Here is a 17,615-nt window from a genome sequence, read left to right as displayed (position 1 = left end):
TGCCGCCGCCTCCCGCCGGAGACCGAGCCCAGAGCCTGACAAGAACCAGACTCCCAGACCTCTCAGAGCCCGATCCACAGTCCCTGCAAAGAAGGGACCCGTGGAGGCACCGAGTGACGTGGGACCGGACCTCTTGGAAGACACTCGAAAAGCTGACTGCGCAGCTTCTGAGGCATCCTCGACGTTGTGCTTTGGGGACTGAGAACCCCCACCACCGAGCAGCCCTTGCACCGAAGATCAGCCCTCCAGCATCTCCACGATCTGCGTGGGGCCCTTTTGCATTGTGCCACTCGACGCGCCATCCCGGCCACTAGCCACGTGGTCAGCGGCCATCTTGGCGACGAACCCGAAGATTTACACAGCAGGTCTGGTTGCTCCAGACCTACCCAAGCTCCTGTGAAAAGGAGCCCCCGCTCTAACCTTGCTGGTCCGAGTGAACAGCATCTTTCAACTTCTGCGTGGCTTGCATTTGCCAAGGCCTGTTTGCTCCGATCAGGTCGCCGACACCGCCAACAGCGAGAAGCCTACGTGGGACAGCTCGTGACCGACACCTGGACGTCCTCGACCCCGGGTATCCACGTGGCTGCAGAAAGAAGCTACCCAACAACGCCTGTTTGCACCCGACATCGCCTGGTTCCAATCTGGTTCCACGGTAGTCACTGGCTAGTGACTTTGAACACTGTCCCCTCTGCTTTCAGGTCTTCACATCTTCAGATCCACCCTTGGATCCACCGGAACTCTTCACATCGAGCCGCCTGCAGCATCTTCAGCTCCAAGCACCATCGACCAGCGTGACGAAACCCGACACTACTTCGACCCTGTGCACCCGCTTCCTGTGGGTGAGGTAACGCAGCTCCGCCAGTGCTCCTGCATTGGTACACATCTCAAGGGCCTGTGTCTTAAGTTTTAACTCCGTAGGTCACTCGGAAGGTTCCTAACTTTCTAACTTTGTGCTTTTTACGCACCATAGACTTTGTATTGAAAAGTGCGTGCACTTTGAACACTGCACCCAAGTCCCGTGGGCCTTTCCCGACTTAGTCATTGCCAGTCTCGAATAGCTCCAGCGATTCCCAAGGCCCTAGGCCTCTTCACTTTCCTCTTGGTATCTCTTATACCACTTTCTTAGTATATGGTTTAGGTGGCCCCTAGGGCTCATCCATATTGTGCAACTTTTGTGTATTTTAAACTGTCTTGTGATTTAACGCTTGTGCTTCTGTGCTCATAAAGAGTCCAGGGGATTTTAATAGTTAATAAATCAATATATATTTTCAATATATATCTGTGTGGTGTCCCTTTCATTTGGTATTCAAGGGGGTTGTGTATGGTATAACAGCTGGCTTCACATGCCTTTCAGAAGTTAGCCTAAGACTGCTTTGTCCACGTTACCACTAGGATAACTGGTCTACAAGGTTGAATTACAACCATCATCATAAGGGTTGCTTGGCATGGTACAAAGTGATCACTAAGAATTAGTGAGCATTATATACCAGGCCAACTTCTCACAGCAGCACATCGCCAGTGCAGGTAGAGTCAAGAGTGCACATCCCGAAGGACGTAGTTAAAGAGTTCTTTAAGGGGGATGACATAGGACAGTGGTTTAGGGCATACGAGGTAGCCATGTCCTCCCACCGGGTCCCTGACAAGGATTGGGGAGCGGGGTTGTGGGGAAGGTTCCTTAGCGAAGGGAGAGATACCTTACTAGATTTGCCCATTGAAAATCAGAGATCCTATTCCCACATGAAAGAAGCTTTAATGAACAGGTACGGGCTTACCCCTGAAATGTATAGACAGAAGTTTAGGGGATGTACTAAGCGGCCTGGGAATACGTATGTGGAGTGTGTGACTTACTTTTGCAGAGCACTGGATGGTTGGGTGAAGGGTAGCAAAGTTAATGATTTTCAAAGTCTCTTTGATTTGATTGCATGGGAGCACTTGTCTGATCACTGTTTTCCTGAGTTACGCCAACACCTGATCGATAGCAAGCTGTCCAACCCGAGGAAGCTTGCTGAGGAGGCGGACCGCTGGCTCAGCACCAGGGTCCACAAGGGTCCCGTGGGAGACTCCGCCAAGAGTGGGCAGGGTCCCCAGCAGAAGAGTGGGGGGGACAAGGGGGGAAAACAGAAAGGGTTCCAAAAAGGCCCCCAAAGTAGTTCCCAGGGGAGCCCACAGCAGGGTTCTCAGCCTCCCCCACCCCTGAAGCAGAATGGAGCCCCGACAGGTAAACCTGTTCCAAAGGGGCCCTTCAATTGTTTCAAATGTGGCGAGCCTGGGCACATATCCAGTGATCCCAAGTGTTACCTGTTTGGAAAACCCGCACCCACTGGTGCTCCGCCCCGTCAAGTGACTAGCGTTCACCTGGGAGAAGAAATGATGGTCCCGGGGGGTGGAGATCCCGTTCACATGACCCTGGTCTCGTTAGGAGACAGTGAGATGATCCCTACGAACTACCTGCCCTCTAACACTAAGAAATATGGGCAGGTGGTGATCATCAATGGTAAGGAAGCTGAGGCTCTTAGAGATACAGGAGCCAGTGTGACTGCAGTGAGGCAGCACCTGGTGTCTCAAGAGCAGGTTGTACCCCATGCCTACTGTAGGGTTATCAACGCTGATAATTCTGAGAGTCAGTGTCCGATGGCTCAAGTTCCCTTCGAGTGGGGGGGGGTCTCTGGTACTCTGCAGGTCTGTGTGAGAAAAACCATGCCTGTTGACTGTTTGCTAGGGAACGACTTGGAGCACTCCCCTTGGGAAAAGGTGGAGAAGACGACTCACCTGCGGATGGTGGGTCTGCCTGACTGGGCGTGCGTGACCACCCGGTCGATGGCAGCCAGTAGGGGTGATCGAGAGTTCCTGGGGCCTGAAGGAGAGGCCCAGGAACCGGCCTTAGGGAGAAGGCGCAGGGGGCGCAGGAAACCGGCCCCTGAAGTTCCCACGGTCCAGGAGGAAGCAGACCTTGAGGGGGATGCCCTGGAGCCTACAGGGGAACAGATCGCCGAACTGGGGGACCTGCCTGAGCTGACCCATTGGCAGCAAGTAGGAGGACCCTCCAGGGAGGAATTCTGCAAGGAGCAGAAAGAATGCCCTTCTCTCGTGGGTATGCGGCAGCAGGCTGCAGACCAGGCCAATGGTGTTCAGGCCAAAACACATTATGTGTACTGGGAGAACGACCTCCTGTATTCGGAGCCTAAGGCTGCTGAACCTGGGTCAGCCCGTGTGCTGGTGGTACCCCAGAAGTTCAGAGCCTTCCTACTGGGTCTGGCTCATGATGTACCTTTAGCAGGACATTTGGGGATGGACAAGACCTATGACAGGCTTGTCACCCACTTTTACTGGCCCCAAATGCATAAGAGCTCAGATGCTCATTGCAGAACCTGTCCGACTTGCCAGGCAAGTGGGAAGACGGGAGGGAAGAACAAGGCTCCCCTCCAACCCTTCCCTGTGGTCGGTACGCCATTCCAGCGAGTGGGTATTGACATCGCTGGGCCTCTGGACCCCAAGACAGCCATGGGCAACAGGTTTATCCTGGTCTTGGTGGATCATGCCACCCGGTACCCTGAAGCCATCCCTCTGAGGACAGTGACGGCCCCCGTGGTGGGACGTGCACTGATGGGAATTTTCTCACGAGTGGGATTCCCTCTAGAGGTGGTGAGCGACAGGGGGACCAATTTCATATCCAAGTATATGAAGTCCCTTTGGCAAGAGTGTGGCGTAACGTATAAGTTCACCACGCCTTACCATCCCCAAGGTAACGGGTTGGTTGAGAGATTCAACCGAACCCTGAAAGGCATGATCATGGGCCTAGAAGGTCCGATGAGGCGTAAGTGGGACGTCCTCTTACCATGCCTACTCTTTGCATATCGCGAGGTGCCACAGAAGTCCCTAGGGTTCAGCCCCTTTGAACTACTGTACGGTCACCCCGTGAGAGGACCGCTGAGTTTGGTAAAGGAAGGCTGGGAGCAATCTCCCAGGAAACCTCCCCAGAATGTATATAGCTACATGCTGGCCTTCAGAAACCAGACCAGACGCTTCAGACAACTTGCCGAGGCAAATCTGGAAGCAAGCCAGGAGGAAATGAAGCGGTGGTACGATCAGAATGCCACTCTGGTCGAGCTTCAGCCTGGACAAGAGGTGTATGTCCTGGCCCCAGTGGAGCCCTGTGCCCTTCAAGATAAGTGGACAGGCCCATTTGAGGTGGTGGAGCGCAAGAGCCCCGTGACATACTTGGTGGACATGAAGACGCCCAGGAACCCTTTGCGGGTCCTACATGTCAACCGCCTCAAGCCCCACTTGCGAAGGTCCGAAGTGGGCATGTTGTTGGCAACTGATGACGGAACGGAGGAGGAGTCGGAGCCTCTTCCTGACCTCTTGGTGGCCTGTGAGAAAGATGGGTCAGTGGATGGAGTTAACCTCTCACCCACCCTGACCGCCGAACAACAGGAGGACTGCCGCCAGTTGCTGGGGCAGTTTCCAGATCTGTTCTCCCTGGTTCCGAGTGTCACAGATTGGTGCGTCCATGATGTGGACACTGGAGACAGCTTACCTGTGAAGCATAAGGCTTACAGGGTGACTGACAGGGTCCGGGCCTGCATCAAGGAGGAGGTCTCCAAGATGCTTGCCCTCGGGGTGGTTGAGTCTTCCAGCAGTCCTTGGTCCAGCCCCGTGGTCTTGGTTCCGAAGGCTGCTGCGCCGGGAGCCACACCTGAACTCCGGTTCTGTGTGGACTACAGAGGACTCAATTCAGTCACGAAGACTGACGCGCACCCCATCCCCAGAGCTGACGAGCTCATTGATCGGCTAGGGGCTGCCCGGTTCCTCAGCACGTTTGATTTAACGTCTGGGTACTGGCAGATCGCCTTGACCGATGGGGCAAAGGAGAGGTCGGCATTCTCTACACCAGATGGGCATTTCCAGTTCCGGGTTATGCCATTTGGAATGAAGAATACCCCTGCCACCTTTCAGAGATTGGTCAACCAGGTGTTGGCTGGACTGGACGAGTTCAGTGCCGCCTACCTGGATGACATCGCGGTGTTCAGTGGCACCTGGCCAGAACACCTGCGACACCTCTGGGAAGTGTTGATGGCCCTGCGCAGAGCAGGCCTCACAATCAAGGCAAGCAAGTGCCAGATTGGGCAGGGTTCAGTGGTGTACTTGGGACACCAAGTTGGGAGTGGCAAGGTAGCACCCTTGCAGCCCAAAATTGAGACCATCCTGGCTTGGGAACCCCCCAAGACCCAGACTGCAGTGAGAGCCTTCCTGGGGCTCACTGGGTATTACAGGAGGTTTGTCAAGGGTTATGGCATGATCGTGACCCCCTTGACAGAGCTGACTTCGAAGAAGCAGCCCAGGAATGTGATTTGGACTGACACCTGTCAGAAGGCTTTTGACACCCTGAAGACTGCCATGTGCACGGCGCCCGTGCTCCTGGCCCCTGATTTCTCCAAGGAGTTCATAGTGCAAACAGACGCTTCAGAGCATGGTGTAGGGGCGGTTCTTTCACAGATGACTGAGGAGGGCTTTGACCAACCCGTAGCCTTCATAAGTAGGAGGTTACTTCCACGGGAAAGTAGGTGGAGTGCAATAGAGCGTGAAGCCTTTGCTGTGGTCTGGGCGCTGAAGAAGCTAAGAACCTACTTGTTTGGGTCTCACTTCCGAGTTCAGACGGACCACAGGCCCCTCAGATGGTTGATGCAAATGAGGGGTGAGAACCCGAAACTGTTGAGGTGGTCCATTTCTCTACAGAGTATGGACTTTACGGTGGAACACCGCCCTGGCACCGATCACGCCAACGCTGACGGTCTGTCCAGATTTTTCCGCCTTAGTGATGTGGAACTCCCTGGGGAAGGGTAGTTCCCCCCACATTTCAGCTGGAGGGGACACATGTTAGACCTGGCACCTTGGCGTGAGTCTCCCTTCCACTTTTTGCTGATGTGCCTCCGATGTTTTGCTGGTTTTCCGATACTCAGGGCACTGCGCCACGGCTGTCCCTTGCCGCAGTGCAAGTGCTCCCTACTGTAAATTGTACATGCGATTGGTATCCATGATTGGTGCATTGGATTTACTGTCAGTCCCTAGTAGTGCGCACTAAAGAGTGCCGGGGCTTGTAGATGCCAATACTGCTGGTGGGCCTGCAGCGCTGGTTGCGCCACCCACCGAAGCAGCCGTAAAGATGTGTCTGGGAACTGCGACCGCAGAACCCGCGTGCGGTCTCGTACTGCCACGCTAGCTGGGCAAGTGCACCCACTTGCCAGCCCCCGAACCTTCCCTTGACTACATATTAGTCACCCCTATGGTAGGCCTGCGGGCAGGGTGCGTTGTAGGTGTAAGGTAGGACAAGCCCTGATGTGTGTGGCATGTCCTAGTAGTGACTTACAACCAAAACCGTATTTCACTATTGAAGGCTACCTGCTCCATTAGGCCAGACTGAGCTGCTGGAATTATTACACCCTATAATCCCAGCAGGCTCAAGGAGCATGGTAGCGAGTCGTGTTTAGTATGCCTGAACTCAGGATGATAAAATATTTCTTGTAGTCAAGTTTATTTTAGTATCCTGAGTTTGCAAATGCTACTTTTAGAAAGTTAGCATTTGCTTGCTTAACCATTTCAGCCCGCCTCTGCTGGTATGTGTATCTGACTGTCTGGGACGTGTGAGTGACAGGGCTGGGAGGATGACAGGTGGTGAATGCGCAGATTACACCTTAGTGGGAGGTAGGAGTGCCTCTTGACTCGAACTGTAGCTGTGCTCGGCCACCACAATGCTGGCTCCACCCTCCTGGGGAGCGGCGGATGACTCGGCCGGCACCTGGCCCAGGGAGGGCGAAGCCCCCATCAACAAGGTACTCTGGCCGCCCCTGTCCGCACAATGCTGGCTCCACCTCCTGTGGGGCGTCTGATGCGCCTGCCCCTCACACTGAAAGCAGAAGCCGGAGTACACCCACCGGGGTACTCAAGGACTGAGAGTGGCTATGCAAAGGCCCCCCTGGCCTGCGAGAACAAAAGAATTGGCCTATAAAAGAAGGAGCCCTGCTCCTTGAAAATTAGATCCTGTTTGGGCCACAGAAGGACTCTGCCCTACGAGAAGGACCGTGAGAGACAAGGAAGGGTGCTGACTCTTGCCTGTGTCTGGTGCCTTGCTGCCGAAGGAGAGGAAGAAGAAAAGACTACGAGAAGAGTTTTGCTTTACTTTGTGCCAAACTCTGCTAAAGAGATCTCCAAGGGCTTGCAACTGAACTTGCCCCCTGACCAGCGTCCCAGGACCAGTGGACGCTACCCCCTGAAAGAAAGCGACTGCGGGTGCTGACCATCGCCGCAGTACCGACGGAGGAATCTCCTCCAAGGCAACGACATCCACCTGACCACCGTGACCGGGGCCCAAAGCAACAGCGAAAGCAAAGTGAGGACCAGCCGCCGCTGGCCCGAACACCGTGACCGCAACTGCACCGGGAGCCCGAGAGCAAAGCAAAGGAGGACCCGTCCGGTCCGAGCTCTCGAGTTGACTGCGCAACGAGCAGCCACTCACCTGCAAAGACGGACAGTTGCCCTGTGAGAATCCGCAAGGTCGGTAACCTGCCCGACAGCCCAGCTGTGAGCGCACAGCTGCACCGGCACTTGGCTGGGTACGTCCTGCACTTGGGGACCGTACTGCCACTTGCCGCCACCGCACAGCCGCCGCCTCCAGGGTCGGAGCGGACGACAAGAAGAGGACCCTGCCACCACAGAACACCGCTGCCCCGGATGACCCGTGAACTGCTCGGCTGAGAGCCGCAACGAACAGCGACCCCGGGAAGGCAACGCGACGTGGGACAGATCCCCTGGAAGCCGCCGGCTCCACTAGAACTTTTGTTGACATCGGCCTGAGGGCCCTAAAAGAACGCTTAAACTGCTAGAAAGAACTGTGGTAACCTGAACTGAGTAACTTGCAACAGTTATCGTAAAGTACGTTGACTGTATTCCGAAGCCTGCTTAAAATCTATATAAAGATATATATTTTTACAGAATACAGTCTGGTCTCGTTGTGTGGTGGCTTGGTTGTAAAGGTGTACTATTGCAAGTGTTTAACCTATATGCCCCAAAGATTAGCCTACGACTGCTTAAGCCACACTACCTAGAGGGTAAGCAGAGGTTGTCTGGAAGGTAACCCTCAGCCCTGACGAGGAAGAGGAGAGTCCCTGCTTGTCGCTAGTGTTGCACTGCGCCAACTAGAGACTCCCCCCTCCTACAGTGAGTGTGGTGATGGTGGATGTGATGGTGGATGTGGTGGTGGATGCGGTGGTGGTGGATGTGGTGATGGTGGATGCGGTGGTGGTGGTGGATGCGGTGGTGGTGGTGGATGGGGTGGTTGTGTATATTGTCTAGAAGCCTTGTATCAGCAGAGCTGGGCATTATTGACATAACAGCAGTGGCACACAGGTGGGTAACATGCACGTGACCTGGTAACCCTGGAGGTGTGAGTGGTAGGACATTGTTACACCCCTACAGTGTGCATCTGTGTGGTGTATCCTGGTGAGTGTCTGTCCGTTTTCACATGCATTTATTCTGGGAAGGTCTGTGTGTCTCTGTCAGTCTTTGTTAGAAAATGGTTGAAGGGACATCTGTTGTAGAAGTGTTTGTGTGTTTGCGACTGCTTCCGTGTGAATGCGTGCCTGCGGGTGTTTATCATCATCTGTGGGAGTCCCCATATTGCTCTATGTGTATGAATGTTGCACTGATGTTTGTGAATGATGCTTTTGATGTCATTGTTTTTTCTTTCTGATGCACTGAAACCAGTTCTACAAAACACTGTCAACTTTTTATTTTATAAACGGGTGTGGTGCATTTTACCGATGAACATACAATGCAGTATGGATACAATTGCGATCAGCTGCATTGCCATTGTCAATTGGTTCATATTTGAACTGTGACGATTACATCAATGGCTGATCGGAGATGCACGGAATTTCCACCTTTGTACCGCAGGTTCTATTAGATTAGAAATAGTTTTGACGTAGTATGTAGTACTTTATATTACTTATGCAAAATCCATACTGTACTGTGTTCTTACCTCGTGCTCTATCTTCAACACCTGTGATTAGAAGTCTGCATGGAAAGGCTGCTGTCTTTAAGACAATAGTTATTCAAAGTCCTGTCATAATCTCTTCTTTCAGAATCTGACTCAGTTTATCAACATGGGCCTTTAACTTCGAGGCATTGACAATGTTTGAACAGTGTTTGTATAGCTTGAAAATGTGCATTTGTGTTTCACGAAGCTTTCATAAAAAAATACAAAGAAGGTAAACATAGGCCTGTGCACGTACAGTTTGAAAGGCAGCCTGTTTCATATTTACTGAGAGAAACGGGGATACTCGTGGGAGCCTATGAAATGTGTAGATTATGGCGATTGGTTCAATTGCCCCACACTTTCTTCCGTGGATTGTCTGTCGTAGAGACTGTGAAGCAAACGTGAATAAGGCCGTGAAATGTTTTTTATCTCCACCTGTTTTTTCACAATCCAATTTGAACACTTACATCAGCCAAATCATGGCAAATAAGTGAGAATAGCCACAAACTTTACTGAGTGCCTTCTATTTACCAATGGCAATCGCCATCCCACTCTATAAGGAAAATGCTTAGATGTGATGATGCGGAACATTTGGTCAATTACATGGTTATGGTAACTCGTTGCCTGTAACTTTACTCAATAAGTACTTTTAGGAATTAGATAGTACTCTCAGTAAAGTAGTTTAAGCGTTGCGTGTGATAGGGAAAAGTGTGATGAGTATTAATTCCACAAACTAAAGGAGTTATATTGAAACTTAAATCGCCCACATTAGAGCTGCAGTAAGCAAAATGTTTTATTACAATTAAATTCCTTCCAAAAAGCGCTTCCAATCCCAGCGGTCGCCAAATGTAGTGCAGGGACAGAAGCTGAAGCAATATATTTACAAGCCAAACGAGAAGGCTCTGAAGGCAAGTTCTGCCGCACGCTCGTGCACACTGCTTAAAGCGAGCACAGCCCACGGCTCCTGTGGTGTCTGCGGAACAGATGCGCGCCTGCCATTCTGGGCTCCCTGACAAGCGAACTGCGCATTTTATCTGAATAAAAATTGTTTTACGTCAAGAACTAAAGCATGACACGGACAGTATTAGAAGACCGTTTATGGCGAAATGACGACAAACAAGGGCAAAATGGGTGCTCAATAGTAGAATGGCTGCAAAGGGCACCTCATTATTCGATGCTCAGTTTAACCGCCGTTGTCAGTACAGCAAGCGGAGACATTTTTTACCTCATACCGTGTTAAGAAAAGGGCCTTTTGAAATAAGAGCCAGCCAATTGTTTGGGTGTAAATGCGGTATTTTGACAATTTGTTTGTCACTTGCATACCAACACATTGTAGCCTCCACCAGTCTTTATGAGAAGCCAGTTTCACACTCACAGGGGCAAAGAGGTGCCGCCCCCTGTAAAGCTGCAATGGCGCCAAGCCTGCCTCACATGCAGGTGATATGCTAAGGAGGACTGTTCTGAATACCAAAGGCGGGATGACCGAGCATTAACGTTTTTTTTAATTAAATGTTTTGGTTTCCTCGTAATTTTTTAAAAGACCAATCGCAATTACTCACAGATTTTACATTTTGCAGCAGTACTTTCCATTTTTGCAAAAGTACCGATTTGCCAGACTAATATAACAATAGATATGAAAACTAGCAGCGTCAGGGGGAATTAAGTAAATGTATACCTTGGGCGCCCTGATCCATCATAGCCACAGTCGTAATCACTTGTCAGGCCAGGAGAACTGGCACGCTTTGGTGAAGATTTAAAGCTGCAGGACCTCTGCAGAACGCGTCGATTTGCTTTTGGTCAGTTTGATTAAAAAAAACAGTTCTTTCAGGAGCCGGAAGACAAGTAGGTATCCCAAAGCAATGCTGGCCGGTCAGACTAAAGGCGACTGCAATTACAAACGCCCATGTTTTTAACAATCGCTAGGATGTATTCGCAGGTAGGCCAAACGTGAGAAGTGAGAAGACCATATTATCAGCCTTTCACAAGTAGCCACCAGCATAAATACCCCTTCGTAAAAACAATCGTAACAGATTCGCTTTCGCTCAAAACAACTGCTTGTCGATTTGCTATGGTTCTGAAAAAGAGTGATGGGTGAACTTTTCATAAAATATATTTCATCCTTTCAACTTGTGTCATGTCCTGTGCTATATATAAAGAGATGCAGCAAATGATGGAATATGTGGCATCAGATAAATGCAGTGGTATTGCCCTGATTATCGCACTACTGAACACTGCGCCAATAGACAAGAGCAGCTCTCTGGTCGCTCGGCACGACACCAAAGGGCTTCACACACAGCATATACAACACTACCACGCACTCCACCACGGTGTAACACGAGCCATCCGAAAACGTGCTTTGGCAGCCGACTTAAGGGGATGTACATTTAAATATGAACGTATAAGGAATGCTACAAATGCCATGCATATTTTACACTCTGTATACAAAGCGCTATAACGTCTCACTGATGCGATCCAACCTATGCAAAATGTGAAAAACATATAAACAAGTTTAAAAAAAAAAACACTGGGAGGGGGGAGGAGAAACACGAGAGACGGCCTGCGGCCGTCAAAGTGAAAGTACTAGGAGAAATGCGACACGGCGGGCAGGGGAGGGGGCGGAGTGGGGAGAGCGGCATGAGGGTGTGAAGCAGCAGGGGCCTGAGACGCGGCCGCCTTTGATGTGGTAATGCGAGGCAAGCGGCTGGTGGCATTGTGCACGCGCTTTCACATGCACTGGAAGAAATCGCCTGGGAATCGCCTGATCTCGGTAAGCTCTGGTTAAGTGCCTATATATCGAGCTCCCGCTCTCAATGCGCATGTGCATTGAGATAGGTCGCTCGACCTAAAAACCAGAAAATCACAGCAAGAAAGTGGAGGTGACCATAGGAAGCAGACCCTGCTCTCCTACACGCCCCCTCCCTGAGCATCTTCAGAAAGACACTCAAAACCTGGCTTTTCAGCTGAATAGAGCTGCTCAACTTCACCCCCCCATTCCAGCACTTTGACGCACACGCGGGTGAGTAGTGCTCTTACAATCCCCTGATTGATTGATTGATTGATTGAAAGTGAGCAAGGGACCCACATCTGGGCATACCCTGCCAACTTGGGGAAAAAAAAGCAAACACAAGGAGATGATGGTCGGAGCACTTAGACTTCTCAAACATTCACCCTCAGTCACAGATCTGGGTTGAATCCATCACCATTGTTTAGCTTACTTTGCCACTTCAGTTCCAACCCACCTATTTGCAAATCAGTCTTGACTCACTACTGGTGAGTGACAGAGACTTTCCAGCAGTCTTATATTCAAACAGTAGAGAGGGATAAACTGCAAAATCCCCCTCATTTAACAGCTTGTGAAGCTGGAGCTGAGCACCTTTGGAGAGTCAATCATTGCTCAAGCCAATATTCGTCTTTCCCCTACAGGGTATGATTCCTTACAAATGCATCCACATATCCAGACATTGCTCACCACCCGGCACTAATGAATGCGTTCTTCAGTGGACTTGTTATAGCCATCCTTTGATGGGACACTCTGTCCCATGTTTCACTGAGGAATATATCACTCAGTGAAATTATAAAACCCTCTTGTATGAGGCACTACCCCTCACACTGTACTGTTTAAGGAGTCTCTCGTTTTAGCTGACTCCAGTCTTTGGCAATGTACCATACCACACACATCACCAACGAACATATCTCAGTGGACTTTTATATTTTGTGTAGTTATTGGTGAGGGCACCCCAATTGTGGCTTTCCCCTCTGTCCTGACCTGCCCTCACCCACAGTTAGAATACAAATATGACTGGAATCCTAGCCTAATGTGAAAATCTTATTAGAATAGAATAGAAAAGAAAGAAGATTTGTAGAGTGCGATAGTTACCCTCAGGCGTCCTAGCGCTAACAGAAATCATGAGCAGGAGAGGGGACTGATAGATTAGTCCAGGTGTAAGAAGAGCAAGGTCTTTAAGTGCTTACGGAAAGTTAGCAAGTTGGATTCTGCCTGAAGACGGAGGGGGAGGGAGTTCCAGAGCCTTGATGCCTTATACGAGAAGGTTCGGCCTCCACATCTGGCCCTCTTGATCTTGGGAACCATGGCTAGGAAGGAGGTAGATGATCTGAGCTGTCTTGTGGGAAGAGAAGGGGTGACAAGGGAATGATTAATAGGGGGGCCTGTCCTCCAAAAAGCTTGATGGGTAATACATAAGGACTTAAATTTGATTCTCCGCCTAACTGGTAGCCAATGAAGGCCTCTAATGCCGGCCTTGGCTGAAGTGCGACGTTTGATTTGGAGCAATGTACGGGCTGCACAATTCTGGACAGTCTGTAGCATGTTGAGGGTGGACAGGGGGGCGCTCAAATAAAGGGCATTGCCAAAATCCAGTCTAGATAGAATAAGTCCCTGAATCTTTATCTTCCTGGCTTCCAAAGGCAGTACGGGGAGGATCTTACGTAGAAGCCTGATCAGGCCGAAGCAGGTTGCTGACAACTTGGCAGCTTGGTCATTAAGATTGAGAGCCTTGTCAAGCCAAATGCCCAAGCTTTTGATTTTATCCTTCGAGGCAGGGGGCAAGCCAAGTGAGGAAGGCCAGAGTAACTTAATTGCGGAGGGTGAGGGATTTCCTAGGAGCATTAGCTCGGTTTTATCACTATTTAACTTACGATGAGACATGGTCATCCATATAGAAGCCTCCTACAGACAGGTGGTAAGATTGCTGGGGTTGGACTCCAAATGACTGAGGGATACCACTAGCTGGGTGTCGTCCGCATACGTAATGATTTTTACTCCGTACGGACGAACCACCTCAGCCAGTGGCTCCCTGTACACATTAAATAGTGTTGGGCTCAAAGACGATCCCTGGGGGACGCCGCAAATCAGAGGTTTGCTCCGTGACGTAATGCCACCCTCGAACACTTGGAAGGAGCGGTCGGAAAGGAAAGATTCTAGCCAGGATCTGGCCTTTCCCTGACACCCCAATGTTCGCTAGCCGAAGAAGTAACGTGCTATGGTTGACAGTGTAGAAGGCGGCACTAATGTCCAGGAGGATTTTGGCTGCTGAACCTCCCGGGTCCAGGATCTTCCGTGCCTCCTCCGTCACTGCCAATAGCGCTGTTTCGGTCCTGTGTTTGGGGCGAAAGCCAGTCTGTGAGTTATAGAGTAAGTGGCTTGATTCGATGTACTCCATTAAAACGGAGTTAACATGTTTTTCAAGCAGTTTGCTCACCCAGGGGAGCAGGGAAATTGGGCGATAGTTTTTCGGGTCCGCCTGGTCCAGGTTTGGTTTTTTCAATAGTGCCCTGACCATGGCCCGTTTCCAGAGGAGCTGGACTGTACTGGAGATGAGGGAGGAGTTAACAAGGTTGAGTATAGTAGGAAGAATGCTGTCACTCACCATTTTCAAGGTCCGCGGCGGGGCTGGGTCGATGGGAGAGCCAGATTTTGCCTGTGAGACCAAGGAATTGAGGATATCTGGTGTGATCAGGGGGAAGAGATGGGAGGAGGGAGGAGGGAGAGGCAAGTGTCTCGGAAATAGGGGTATGGGTGGAAGTGGGGACTGATAGGGAGAGAGCAGAACCTGTGGGAAAGGTAGAGTATATGGATTGTATTTTTTCCGAAAAATAGTCAGCCAAGTCATCACAGCGAGCCTGTGCGTTAAGAGACATTATTCACATCTCCTACTATTTTATTCTCATCTATATGCTATGCTGTTATTGCAGATATCCACTGGTGTTTCTTGGAATTCCCAATCAAGAATTTAAAATGTGAATGCTTATGTTTCACTCGGAAAAGTAAAGCAATCCAAAAAAATTTTTAAAACATTTTACTCTCTGTAGGTAAAGCAGCATACAAGGCAGCTGTAAAAAGGAATCACTCTATAGTGGAGGCCTAAGTGTCTTGTGCTGGACACGGCCAACAGGGCCTTGATGAGATCTATGCAGACGTTGTCATAGTCGAGCAGTGGCAAGAGAATGAGGCAAAGTTAGAATCCAATCTAAAGAATAAACGAAGCAGACACCAGGAAAGCCTAAATTAACTCGAACACCAAGGAAGGCCACTTAACATCAAGGTTTATTTCAAGAGGACCATTGTGGCAACCTACCAATAACACATTCTGTTGGATGGCTAGAATCTGGAAGATGTTCACTGCTCAGAAATTGATGCTCAAGTGGGCTTCTGGACAGATTTACAATGAGCTGTTCAGCTTGGTCTTCTGAATGAGATGCTCCGTTTTTACTGCTTCTCAGGATGAAGTCAGTCTGACTGGTGTATTATTCAATAACTTCAAAGAGTTAAAGCAAACACTGAAACCGGCTTTGCTAGCAGAACCCCAAAAAGTCCATATCATTTTGGATGGGATTGATGAAGTGGACATGTCTGATGAACAATCAAGCCAAGATGTGTCTATTGATACAAAACTTCCCTCTATAGCCCTTTTGGATAAGCTGCTCATAAAAAGGGATTAACCTGAGGCTTCCTTACTCCTTACTGCCAGGCCGGGAATACTCATTGGTTTAAGTAACATTGACAGACAGGCACCCATATTAGGATTTTCAGAAGATGAGCAGAGACCGTATTTCAGTAAGTTCTCCCACAGTGAGAGCATGGCAGCAGTAGCAATCGACTACTTGGATAGTGATGTAGACCTGATCACTATATGCCTCATATGTCTGTCACCTGAACTGTCAACCTCTGAAGGTGGGGAGCATATCCGTGCAGTGCAAGCCACAACCCAACTCTTCACCTCCTTCTACTCATATCTATTGGAGAAGGATCAACTGGGCTTTGATAGGACCAAGGGTCTCACCACATTGCCTCTGCAAGGTATGAAGCAGAAGAAAGTTTTTTTCCAATGAGCAAGACCTACGGACACATGAGACACATCCTATGGCTGCTTCCAGCTGCTTCCTGTGAGAGGTTGGCCTGGTATATGCTGTCCACTAAATAAAGTGGGCACCCTGTACCAGTTCAAACAACCCTTATTGATGATTAGGTCAAAGATAACTTTTATGAAAGCTATCCTAGTGGTAGCTATGGAGAGCAGCCTTCAGGCTAAGTCTTGTAAGAATGTAAAGCAGCTTGTTTTACCAGTCTATAACCTCCTGAATAATCAAATGAAAGGAGAACCACACAAGAGAAATATAAAATATATGTATTTATTGCTAAACACTCTCTACTAACCTCTAAAAGAGATTAGAGGGGGCGTGGCCAAGATGGCAAAGTGAACAGTCGCACTCGCCTCGAGCTCCCCCGAGCCTGGGCCTTTGGACCGCTAGATACTGCTGATCTCCCCCCACGTTGCTGAAACTCGGCAGCGGGAGGTGGGGGGCCCCTAGCGACATCGCCTAAGGCGTCAGCGGACTCTGTAGCTGCTGTGGAAAGGCCCCGGGGGTGCGACCGAGAGCAGCGGCGGCCCCGTGTGTGGAGTGGTGATCGAGGCGGGCCTGTCTCCCGACGGTGGCGTTCTCCATGTGGCGCCTTGAGACTGTGTGACTCACCCGGGGGTCTCGGGTGTGCCTGTCCGGCTTTGCAGTGGACCCCGGCGACTGTGGTTGGCCGGCATCTGGGTGCGGAGGAGCTGTGGTGCCGGGCCTGGTGAGAGACGCTAAGAGAGGATGCAGCGGCGGCCTGTGCGCCGGGCCTCGGTGCTGCCCCGGCACCCCTTAGGACTGAGTGGCCTGCTCGGTGGGGACGGCGACGCTGGGCCGGCATTGCGGAAGACGCAACAACAGTGGATGGCAGGTGCCTGGGAGCGGTGCGGCTGAGGAGCGGGGCCCGGTGAGAGATACCACGTGAGGCCGCTACTGCGGCCTGTGCACCGGGCCCTGGTGCTGTCCCGGGGTACCCACCAGCCTGTTGCCTTGGCTGGGGGAGTGCAGAAGGAACCAATCTGTACCCCTTGTGCATCGGATGATTCCGGAGGCGGTGAGGAGGCCTTGAGGGGGCAGTAGGAGTCTGTGGCACTGCTGGCTGAGTGAAACCACGCAGCGCCGCGGCTGCGGCCTTCGCTTCAGGCTCCGGGGTTGCTCTGTTGGTAACTCCTGACAGGGCGGACCTCCACGGACGAGGTGAGGAAGATCTGTTAAACCTCTTCACCGCTTGGTTTCTGGCGCGGCCTGGGAGTGGTGCAGCATCGGACGGCCAGCCAGGTGATTGCCCACCCACGTCTACCTGGAGTGAAGTAACACGGTGACCTGACGGCGTGGCGTTGCATGGATTGCCCCCCTTTTCGCGTTCACCATCAGAGGTAGGAGCGTGCTGATCGCGCTCGGCTTGGGACACCGAGGGGCCTCCTGGGGACCGCACCGGATCGAGGGGAGAGCATCGTTGCGGAAGGAGGCCCGCGTTGAGGCTGACAGTTTTTGTGCTCAGTGTGCCTGAGGGCCCTACGACTTCTACACCAGCAGGGGAGGCGGACGGGGATCCCTTCTTGTGCCCGCCTTGGATTGGTGTCCCCTAGCCTTGAGGGCCTGAGAGACGTACACGGCCGGAACTTGGTGGGGAGCAGACCGCTGAACACGTGGCTGGGTGTCCCGAAGAGTGGTGCTGACCGGTCTGTTGGTGCCTTAGACGTGAGGCGAGTGACAGCGA

General features: G+C 51.1%; 1 pseudogene; it reads left to right on the top strand.

Moving 5' to 3' along the window:
* The window catches only part of LOC147662585 (NACHT, LRR and PYD domains-containing protein 12-like), a 129,840-nt pseudogene extending 113,872 nt beyond the window's left edge, over nucleotides 1–15,968 (top strand).
* The last annotated feature ends 1,647 nt before the right edge of the window (nucleotides 15,969–17,615 follow it).

Source organism: Lissotriton vulgaris, unplaced genomic scaffold (assembly GCF_964263255.1).
Source record: "Lissotriton vulgaris unplaced genomic scaffold, aLisVul1.2 SCAFFOLD_1158, whole genome shotgun sequence".
NCBI classification, from domain to species: domain Eukaryota; kingdom Metazoa; phylum Chordata; class Amphibia; order Caudata; family Salamandridae; genus Lissotriton; species Lissotriton vulgaris.
The sequence above is the reverse complement of the archived record's forward strand: the minus strand, read 5'-3'. Positions and strand labels throughout refer to the sequence as shown.